Here is a 10,344-nt window from a genome sequence, read left to right as displayed (position 1 = left end):
CAGCCTAGAACCTCAAGATCAAGAGGGGCCTACATTCAAATTGTTAGCAAAATTAAAATTACACTATTCTAAAAACAGTGAACACTAAAACACTGAACTGAAAATAAGGAGAAATTCTACGCATATGACTAATAAACAAACATAAAAATGTATTGGTTAAGATCGTTCCAGCGCCGTGGCAGTTGGGAAGCCCGCCCACGTTTCCGGCACCAGCGGTCGGGCGAGAGGCGCGGCTGCTCCCAGTAGCCGCCCCGTCGACGTGGAGCCCACCAGCGGCCAGGCAGGTGAGGGCGAGGGGGCCGAGCCGGGCAGCTGAGTGCAGCAGGGGAGGCGGCTGGCCTCATTGCCTTTGCCACAGAGCAGAGCCACCCTCCGTCGGGAGGCCAGCTATATATATTGATATATATTGATATATATATCACAGTAATGATGTATTTTATTGTCTCTCATGTAATTTACAAACTTAAAAATGGGAGGTGAAAGGGCCTCATAAGTGGAATAGCCTAGGGCCTCTTTTCATCTAAATCCGGCCCTGGTGATATATGGTATAACGTCACACACCACAACCTGTTTCTCTAAGAGGGTGACCAAAGTGGCATGAGAATACCTTGAGTCTCCTAAGCCTGGGCTTAAAAGGTTAATAGAGCTTTAATCCTCTTGCTCAGCTTCTGAAACTGTAAGATCTAGCAATATCCCATAAAAATGGAGCTTCTCTAGACATTCTTGCGGTCTGTCTCCTTTAAAAATAAAAGCAACAGTTTTCACCACCTGTTTGGTAACATAAGCCAAAGCTACAGTATATACCCAAAGGTACCACAGTGGTTAGAGTGCAGTACTGCAGGCTACTTCAGCTGATTGCTAGCTGCAGTTTGGCAATTCAAATCCCACTAGGCTGAAGGTTGACTGAGTCTTCCATCCTTCCCAGGTGGGTAAAATGAGGACCCAGATTGTTGGGGACAATATGCTGACTCTGTAAAGTGCTTTGAGAGGGCTGCAAAAGCAGCCCTATAAGTCTAAGTGCTTTGCTATTTTATTACAGGTTGTCCTCAACTTACAACAGTTCATTTAGTGACTGTTCAAAGTTACAACGGCATTGAAAAAGTGACTTATGACCATTTTTCACACTTATGACCATTGCAGCATTCCCATGAGAGGACACATGACCAAAATACAGATGTTTGACAACTGGCTCATATTTATGTCGGTTGCAGTGTCCTGGGGTCACATGATTATCTTTTGCGAACTTTTGACAAGCAAAGTGAAGGGGGGAAGCTGGATTCACTTACAAGCATGTTTCTAATTTATCAACTGCAATGATTCACTTGACAACTGTGCTAAGAAAGAGCGTGCCGTAAAATGAAGCAAACCTCACTTAACAAATGTGTCACTTAGCAATTTTGGGTTCAATTGTGGCCATATGTTAAGGACTACTTGCATTGAATCTGGGACCACTGCAGCTTTTCAGTTTCTTTCTGGAGTTCCAGAAGGGAGGAAAAGCAATGGGCACAATATGCCAGCCATCCAGCTTCTTTTCTGATGGCTAATCTACTTATAATAGCCAGAAATTTGCTAGTCCCAGGTTGACTACTATGCACGGTGATGCATGAATTAATCAAGGGAATGGTAGCATTAGCCAATCGCATCATGCAAACACTATTATAATCTACTTTATTTTCTGTTTAGAGAATGACCTTTCATTCTCTGTGTGTTGAGTCTCAGGGCTGGATTAAACAATATGATCAATGTACCACAGACTAAATACCGGCTATGCATGGAGTCATTCATTGCCGTAATTATCCTGGAATGCCAAATTTGTGCACCAACAACCCTGTAATTGCGAAACAGGAGACTGGAGAAGAGTGATTAAGAATAGTTTTAGCAGCATTGTAAATCGATGCATTAGTGGTATTAAATTAATAGCTAGTTTAACAGTTTGTCCCATTCTATCATTACCTTAAGCTTTTGTGGTATCATTCCCTCATTAAACATTCTTGAAAAGGATTTTACTTGAGTTAGAGTCTTTAAATTACTATGCAATCAATCTACCTTTTTAATGAGTTTATTCCCATTTTTAAAGGTGTTAATTAAAATTGGCTAGGGGAGAGATGGATATAGTAAATGGATAAAGCAGTGACCAACTTGGAAGGTTAGAGATTTGCTGTCCTTAAGGATATACACCTTGGGAGACCCACATTAATAGGAAAAACCTCCTGCCCAATAATACACCAAGAAAAAGTTCATTGTCTCAGGAACCTGAGCTATCTTGAATCGTAATTCTGTCCTCTAAATTCATGCCCCTATTCTCTGATAACCAAGGTGTACACACTTAATAAGAATCTGATTTAATATCTGAAATAGTCACGGATTTTGACCCTACAGCTGGGATTCCGTCTTCCTTCCCATCGCCTCTTATTGTTGGAGAACATATAAAATTAAAGGACATTGACAGGGGCTATAAAACTGAATATTTTTTTCAGGGGGGGGGGGAGGAATGAAAAGACTCCAAGCAAATTTAATTCACAGGCTGGGAAATGAAAATGTCATTGCCTCACTCGGAGGGTTAATCACTTTCTAATTTAAACTGGCAAATTTTATAATGACACTGTGAAATTAGCAGCATTTTATTGTGTTAATTATCTACAGGACACTACATCATTACTTCTAATAAATGTAAATTAGATTGTCTCTCCTAGGACTAGGACAATATAGAGACAAGGTGAATTTTTACTGGCTAAATCCTATTTACTTGATTCCAGGCAAATCTTGCCTTTGTCTTCTCTAAGCTAAACAATAAAAAGGCATCAAATGATTTATTGCACTGCATTGTGTTCTCTAGATCTGGTTCTCATTAAAGTGTCAATATTTTGAAGAAAGTCAAATTTTGCCACAGGAGCAAGTTTCGTGCTGCATGTGCAAGTTTAAAAATATAAACTTATCAATAATTACATTTTTAGGGATAAGAAATAATAGTTTCAAACATCTTTATAATCTGCTCCTGCATTACAAAGCCAAAGTGTGTAAATACTGTTGAACAGACTGAAGCTTATGTCTGCCTAAGTAATTTTGCACAGCACAATATATATGTTGGTCAGCTCAAAGGATTAAAGCAGCGGTGTGCAAACTTGGCAACTTTAAGACCCATGGACTTCAATTCCCAGAATTCCCCAGCAAGCCATGAATTCTAGGAGTTGAAGTCTGCAAGTCTTAACACTGCCAAGATTGGACACCCCTAATTTAAAGAGGGTGTTCTTGGGGTGTTTGTTAATTCACATATTCTGTTTTGATCTTAAATAAAACTCTTTTTTGCATTAAATAAAGGATCTGTGGAAAGATATTAATTCAGTCATTGATTATCTCTGTGAGACAGGCAATTCCATTTTCACTTTTTTTTTTTAAAAAAAAATCCATTCTAAAAAACACCACATCCATGTTGGTTTTCAGTTTTCCCTAATGTATGGAGCTGTTGAACACCATTTCTCCTGTGAATAATTTTTAATGTAAGCTCCCCGAGCAATCATTTTTTAAATTTATATTTTTTCTAAATCACGAGCTTTGTTGCATACATTTCCTAAGTGCAGGCTTTTTATACTTACGTTTCCTAGAATTTTAGAGTTTGAAAGACTGTTAAGCCATTGCCTCCTCCTCAATGCAGGAAGCCAAATTAGAAAATCCCAACAGATGTTAACCTTTGGCATAAAAATATAAATTATAAATTGAATGAATGAAATGCATATCATGTGAAATAAGAATGCATGGCCTTAAAAAAAAAGACTAACATGCATGCTTACTCTAGAACAAGAAGATAGAGGTCAAGGCACATATTACTGAACTATTGCACAATTATGTTTCCCAAACAAAGCTAAATATAAATTCGATCTAACAGCTTCAGTAACCCACAGAACACTGTTTGTAAGGGAGCTTTTGGTAGAGTCATACTTGACAGTTAAGTCAAAAGGGGATGGATGAATTAAAAGTAGTCCGAAATTGGGATTGGGAAGGAAATCAATCCATGTAGGAGAAGGAACTCCAGAATCAAAATCTCAAGAATGTGGTGGCAAAACAATTCTGTCCTGTTGGCAAGAAAACTGAATGGTAATGGCTGCACTATTTAGAGCCAGAGATAAGTATCTGCACTATGATGGCAGCCACCTCCTTTTTAACATCTATAAATGAACAAAGGGGTAGAGCTTCAATTCCAATTGGAGAGACGCTATGACAGGTCATGTTTTGATTTGACCTTTACCCCTAACCCTCTCTTCCCTGTGTATGCTGTGGGTACCAAATGATGAGTGCCATGATTTTGCTGGAAAAGAATGCTGAACTTTTATGAATAGATGTGGACATGAGGGCATGGCTAGGCCAAAGTTCAAGGAACTCTGGTGCCTGATGTGCCAAATGTAAAGGAAGACTTCCTTATTTTGTAAGGACACATACATATAAGAAACATTGTGAGAAGCATGAAATAAGAACTCTAAACTGTGAAAGCAGAAATGAAACCTAGTAAGTTGACTATTTTACTGATGGTTGAATTCAGGTATTGACAACCTGTATAGAACTGAAGCAGACATGACCCTAAAAAAGGAGATGCAAAGTTTAATTTTGGGTATAGTTCAATGAACGATGTGACCATAGCTCTTACAATAGGTGGCTACTTGGTAACCAGTGTTACGCAAATGCATAGCAGGGCATGTTGTAAAGCTGAAAGACACTGAAAAATCCAGTTGGAAACTTCAAAGCTTAGAAGGGTCCATGGTGCACTCTTAACTTGGTTGTTTTCTTGCAGACATTTCATTATCCAAACTAAGTAATCGTATCAGTGTTAGTCTGTCAATTGTCACAATGTCTGTTCAATTGAAACTTGAGTTTTGTGAAGAGAATTTGTTCATTGCCTCAAGCACCATAGAAGTGAACTTCTGCAGCTTAACATCACTGGATAGACAACACAGAAGTTGGAGAAGTGCAATCTACTCAACCAGGATATTTTAAGGTACAGATTGTCAAATACACCATGATTTTTGGGGTCAAACATCCAGGTTAAACTTATGAAAACTAAGAAGAGTTGGTGTGTCTTCAGCTAGAATATAAGATAAATGTAAAGAATAGATTCACACTTAACCTATGTGAAAAACAACCTGTAGACTTACGGAAGGTGATAAGAGAGATATTGTGAAAAACTAAGGAGGAAAAAATAACAAAACCCTAAAGTTTGAGAGAAGAAAAGATCTTTGTGAACAGGCTATCACAATAGCTATGGAAATACAAAGGTGAAATCTTTGGGCCCCAAGAAGAATAGATGCTGACTGAATGCAAACTGAAGAAAATCTTTTTCAAGCAAGAAAGGTCAAATAAAACATTTCAATCAAGAATGTCAACAAATGAGATAAGCTTTTTAAGCGATCAGATAATCTTACAAAAACAGAATGATAGAGAAATAATTGGTCAAACCTTTCCTAAATTACACCCCAAAATAAAAGTAATAATATGGTCATTAAAGGGACTGTTAAGTCAATAACTGATTTTCTGAATAAGTCAACTTTTAGGGTTTTTCTAAATGTCAAGAGTAATGAAGCCAGGTGTATTTCAGATGGCAGTGTGTTCCATCTGGATGGGAGCCATTACTGAGGAACAAGATATTTTTGGTTCCAACTTTTTGTCACATACATACTTCAGCGTCTCAACCTGAGATGTATACACTGAATGAGTAGGATTTACTTGAAGAATATGGTCCTGAGGGTACAAGATGGCATGGAAAGCTTTAAAGATCAAAAACAGAACTTTGAATTGTACACAGAAGCCTGTTGTCACCAAATGCACAGCTGGCAACATTAGTGTTATAAAAAATATTATTTAGTAACAATAGCAATATACTGCTTCGTAGTGCTTTACAACCCCCTCTAAATGGCTTACAAATGTCAGCATATTTCCTTCAACAATTTGGGTCCTCATTTCACCAATCCTGGAAGGATGGAAGGGCGAGTCTACCCTAAGTCGATCAGGATTGAACTGCTGGCAGTCGGCAGAATTAGCCTGCAATACTGCATTCTAACAACTGTGCCACTATGGCTCTTTTAAATAAAAGTAAATAGCAACCCACCACCAAGCAGACTGCTACATTCTGGACCTACGTAGGTTCCAAATAGATCTCAAAGTTTGTTCCATGCAGAACATATTGTACTTATCTAATCAGGAAATGCCAAGGGCATGATCATGTTGCCAGGATCTACTTGTCTGGGAAAGAGTACAGTCATGGCTCCAACCTGCTAGCCGTGATCTCAATCTTCTTGTCCAGCAGAAGCCATAAATCAAGGAGGATCTCCAAGTTTCAAACCTGATCTTTTGGGAAAGGCCTACACCCTCCAGAATTAGCACTGGAACAAAGAAATGGAAGTAAATCATTTTTAGACAAATGGTAATTCAATCTTGTTAGGATTTACTTTTCATCTATATTTTTCCCCATTCAAAAGAGGTCCCTACATTATGAACAAATCATCTTCTATTCAGGATAAGCTACAAAAGAGATGGCAAAGGCAATGTTGCGGATGAAGGGTGTGCTTTCAGGAGCCGTCCGGCAACAGCCCAAACCGGGAGCTGTGAGGACGGTGAAATTCAACAAAGGCTACATGACGCTTAGCCAGACCTCCAATGAAACTTTGGTGGCTCTTGATTCTGACAGCGATGACCTGGAATCGAGATATTCCTCTGGTTACTCCTCGGCCGAGGTCAACCAGGATCTCAGCTGGTAGTTGCTGCAGGACGGCTACCACCTGGATGAGATCCCTGATGACGAGGATCTCAATCTGATCCCCCCGAAGCCCATTTCATCCTCACCATGCTCCTGTTGCTTTGGCGACTCTGCCTCCTGCTCCATCCAATAGGAAGAAGCCTCGGAGGGCTGCTGCACTAATACGTGTCAAGAATTCAGCACTCCCCCCATCTTTGTTTTGGATCTCTGCTGAATTTTAGGTCAAATCAGCCAGGGGGGAGGGGGGCTAACCCTGGAGATCCAGCCCCTGGAAGGGCAAGGCAGTGTACTGTTGGCACCTTGCTCAAGAGCTGTATATTTGGGTTTCATTAGCATAATTATATTACCCTATCATAATGAAAGAATATATGGCTTTTCCCAACAGCTTTAATATAACAGTTAAATAGCAGGTAACAACAATAATTATAAGTTTGGTTTCCGATTTTATACGACCAGGATTCCTTCTGGAATGCAGCATTATATAAGTAAGTAAGTAACTTTTTCAGGAAAATGTATAACCAAGATAAAACTACTCAAGAATAATCATGGCAAAGATCTAATAGAGGTAAATGAAGTTAAAAGAAAATGGAAAATCAATACTGAAATCCTATAAAAATAAGATTATGGATGTGGAATTTATGGAACAGCTTTATGACTGAGATATTAGAAAAGATTGGCACACACACTAAAGGAAATGTGAAGAATGTACAAATTGTTTTACCATTGCACTAATTCTCAATGCAAACATTTCTGTTTAACTTCTAATAATGAAGAGCAGAGAAACAGAAATGACTAATAAATAAGCAGGTTACAGAAAAGGGAGAGGGACACGATATCAAATACTGGAAAGAACAAGAAGAAATTTACTTTGGCTTTATTAATTGATTACAGATCATGCCAGAATGAAAAGTTTATGAAGGCAGTGGCTATGTCACATTATTCTTTACAGTGACAAAGGAGTTACTGTAAGAACTGAGTAACAGAGTAATTCAGAACAGGGAAGTAAATAAGAAAGACAGAGATGGATATAGCGTTCAAACCTGCTTAATTTATTAGTGACTGATATTACATGACCTGGCTCAGCTTTTTGAGTTGGCAGCAGTCACACAGACACACCATGAATAGGTAAGAATCTGTATTGCAAATAGGAATGAAACCACTGATTGCCTGCAGCTAGTGAAGGTACAAATGACTTTTATGCCATCCGTGGTTTCGTTATTGTTTCCACCCATCCTTCCCATTAATTATTGGACTCCCTCCATGGTACCTGGTGACCTTGAGGGCGGTTAACATCAGCACGGTATCTTGCCTGAGAATCCCTACCTCTCACTCCAACAATACAATAGTTATAACAGGACTGAGAGAGATAATAACCTAAAATAGCTGTCCAAGCTAAAATTGTTAAAACGCTTGACAATTTGAGATGTCTAGTCAACACCACTTCGTTAGCCAAAAGCAAATGAGATGGAAAAGTAAATGAAAGTAAAAAATCGAATTGAAAAAAAAATCTAGGTCAAAGTTAATATTCAGGAGACAAAGATGATGTCTATCAGCATGCCTGGTAAATTTACCATTGGCAGTGAATACATGCATTTAATGGATAATTTTGTTTCTATGCATCATCAGGAGTAGATGCAGAGAAGTAACATACTAGAAAACTAATTATAAAGAATAAGCTTGTGAAGAACACATTTATCTTTTACTAAGGCAAGTGTAGTGCTTTGGATTTTATTCTCCCAAAAAATATGCCTAGAACCTTTCTGGAATGGACTCTGGAGGAATCCTAACTTCAGTGACAGCAAACATCAGGTTGGTTAAGCAATTAATCGTAATGTAAGGCTGCAAATGGCGTGAAAGAAGGAAGATCCCTTTAAGTGATGGATCTGGAAATGATTATTAAGAATATCAATCAAAGAAGAAGCAGTTCAACCATCCCAGAACATCAGCCCCCCTGTCCTGCCGTCCCCTCCCCAAATACTGAATGCTTCCTTAAGGAATTGATCAGCAAACATGCTGGAAATAGAATATAGTCATTATTTTACAGAAGAGCATTACTATATATTATAAGCAGCTCCACAAAGATTATAGGGATGTGGAGGCTCAGTGGCTAAAACACTGAGCTTGTCGATCAGAAAGATTGGCAGTTTGGTGGTTCGAATCCCTAGCGCCGCATAACGGAGTGAGCTCCTGTTACTTGTTCCAGCTTCTGCCAACCTAGCAGTTCAAAAGCATGTAAAAATGCAAGTAGAAAAACAAGGAACACCTTTTTAGGTAACAGCGCTCCATGCACCTTCGGGGTTTAGTCATGCTGGCCACATGACCACGGAGATGTCTTCGGATAGCATTAGCTCTTCAGCTTTGAAACGGAGATGAACACCAGCCCCTAGAGTTGGGAATGACTAGCACATATGTGCGAGGGGAACCTTTACCTTTACCTTACAAAAATCATGGTCTTGAAACCTGGCTAAGAAAACCCTGACCTAAATGAATCCTGATTAGTAATGGATTTAAATTCAATTATCTTTGGTTTCCTCTCTGAACTGATGTGTTATCAGTCATTCCACTTATTGACCGGAATAAGTAAGTTATTTTTTTGTCTCGTCTTTTCCCAGAATTGTTTTCTTCCTCCTCATCATTATGCAATGCTCAGACAAAGGCAAATTCACATGTTGCTTTTTTTAAAAAAAAGCAAGTTCACCTTGATACAAAAGGAAGCCTGTCTGCACAGATTTCTAGATCAATAGATAATGCAGGATTGGAAATCCTATATGTATAGCCAAGCAACAATTCAGGACCTGCTTATGATCTTCTAGGACCTCTAACATGTTGCAGCATGAAGCATTACCACCACCCACCTTTCTTGAAACTAAAGCTAGAACATACAGAACTCTTAATTGCACTGATAAAATTGTAATTATTGGTCATCAAAGGAAAATGTACCTTCCAGAGAATCAGCGTTGGCTGCAAATTGGCACATCAAGGAACAGGATGAGGTAGTTCTAATGGTTTTTTTTTTTTACCTAGATTGCTTGGATGTTGTGAGTTCAATGGGGAAGGCAGATGCTTCCTGCATTTGTACTTATCAGTGTGTTTGTGTATACAGTTCCTGATTCACAATATGAAGCTGAAATGGCTGCTGAAATTGTTCTACACAGGTGGAACAAACCCTCCCATAATGTTCCTAAGCAAACATGGGCATATCTACCTAGTCACTCAATACTAAGTTGGTCTCGAGGGACACATTGCCTTTATTGTTTCTTATAACTCTCTTTCTGTAGGTATTATTAAATGATTTTGCTATTAATCAGCATGGGTGGTGATGTTTGCTGGATGCTTTGCAGGAGGTAATGGGGACTTCAACACAGGGAAACATGTAAACTAAATCAAGAGTCCCAAAAGAGCAAAATAAGGCAATTTACCATGGCTGGATTTATTTGTCCATTATAAACCAAAAATGAATCAGTTCACAGGAAAATCATCCAAAGTAAAGGAGTCCTGACTCAGTAGAAGTGATCATAATTGGCCTTTGGGAAAAAAAAACCCAGAGCAGGTAGGAGTTAGCGGTGGTGCTAATCTTAATGCCAGTCTTCATTCCAAAAGAA

General features: G+C 38.9%; 1 pseudogene; it reads left to right on the top strand.

The window, feature by feature from the left end:
• Positions 1-5,721: 5,721 nt before the first annotated feature.
• Positions 5,722-6,889, top strand: LOC106537466 (protein FAM219B pseudogene; annotated as a pseudogene).
• The last annotated feature ends 3,455 nt before the right edge of the window (positions 6,890-10,344 follow it).

The sequence above is a fragment of the Thamnophis sirtalis genome, unplaced genomic scaffold, assembly GCF_051295495.1.
Source record: "Thamnophis sirtalis isolate CommonGarterSnake01/CBP01778 unplaced genomic scaffold, rThaSir2_p1.2 scaffold_5, whole genome shotgun sequence".
Taxonomy (NCBI): Eukaryota; Metazoa; Chordata; class Lepidosauria; order Squamata; family Natricidae; genus Thamnophis; species Thamnophis sirtalis.
Note: the sequence above shows the minus strand (reverse complement) of the source record. Positions and strands in the feature narration are given on the sequence as shown.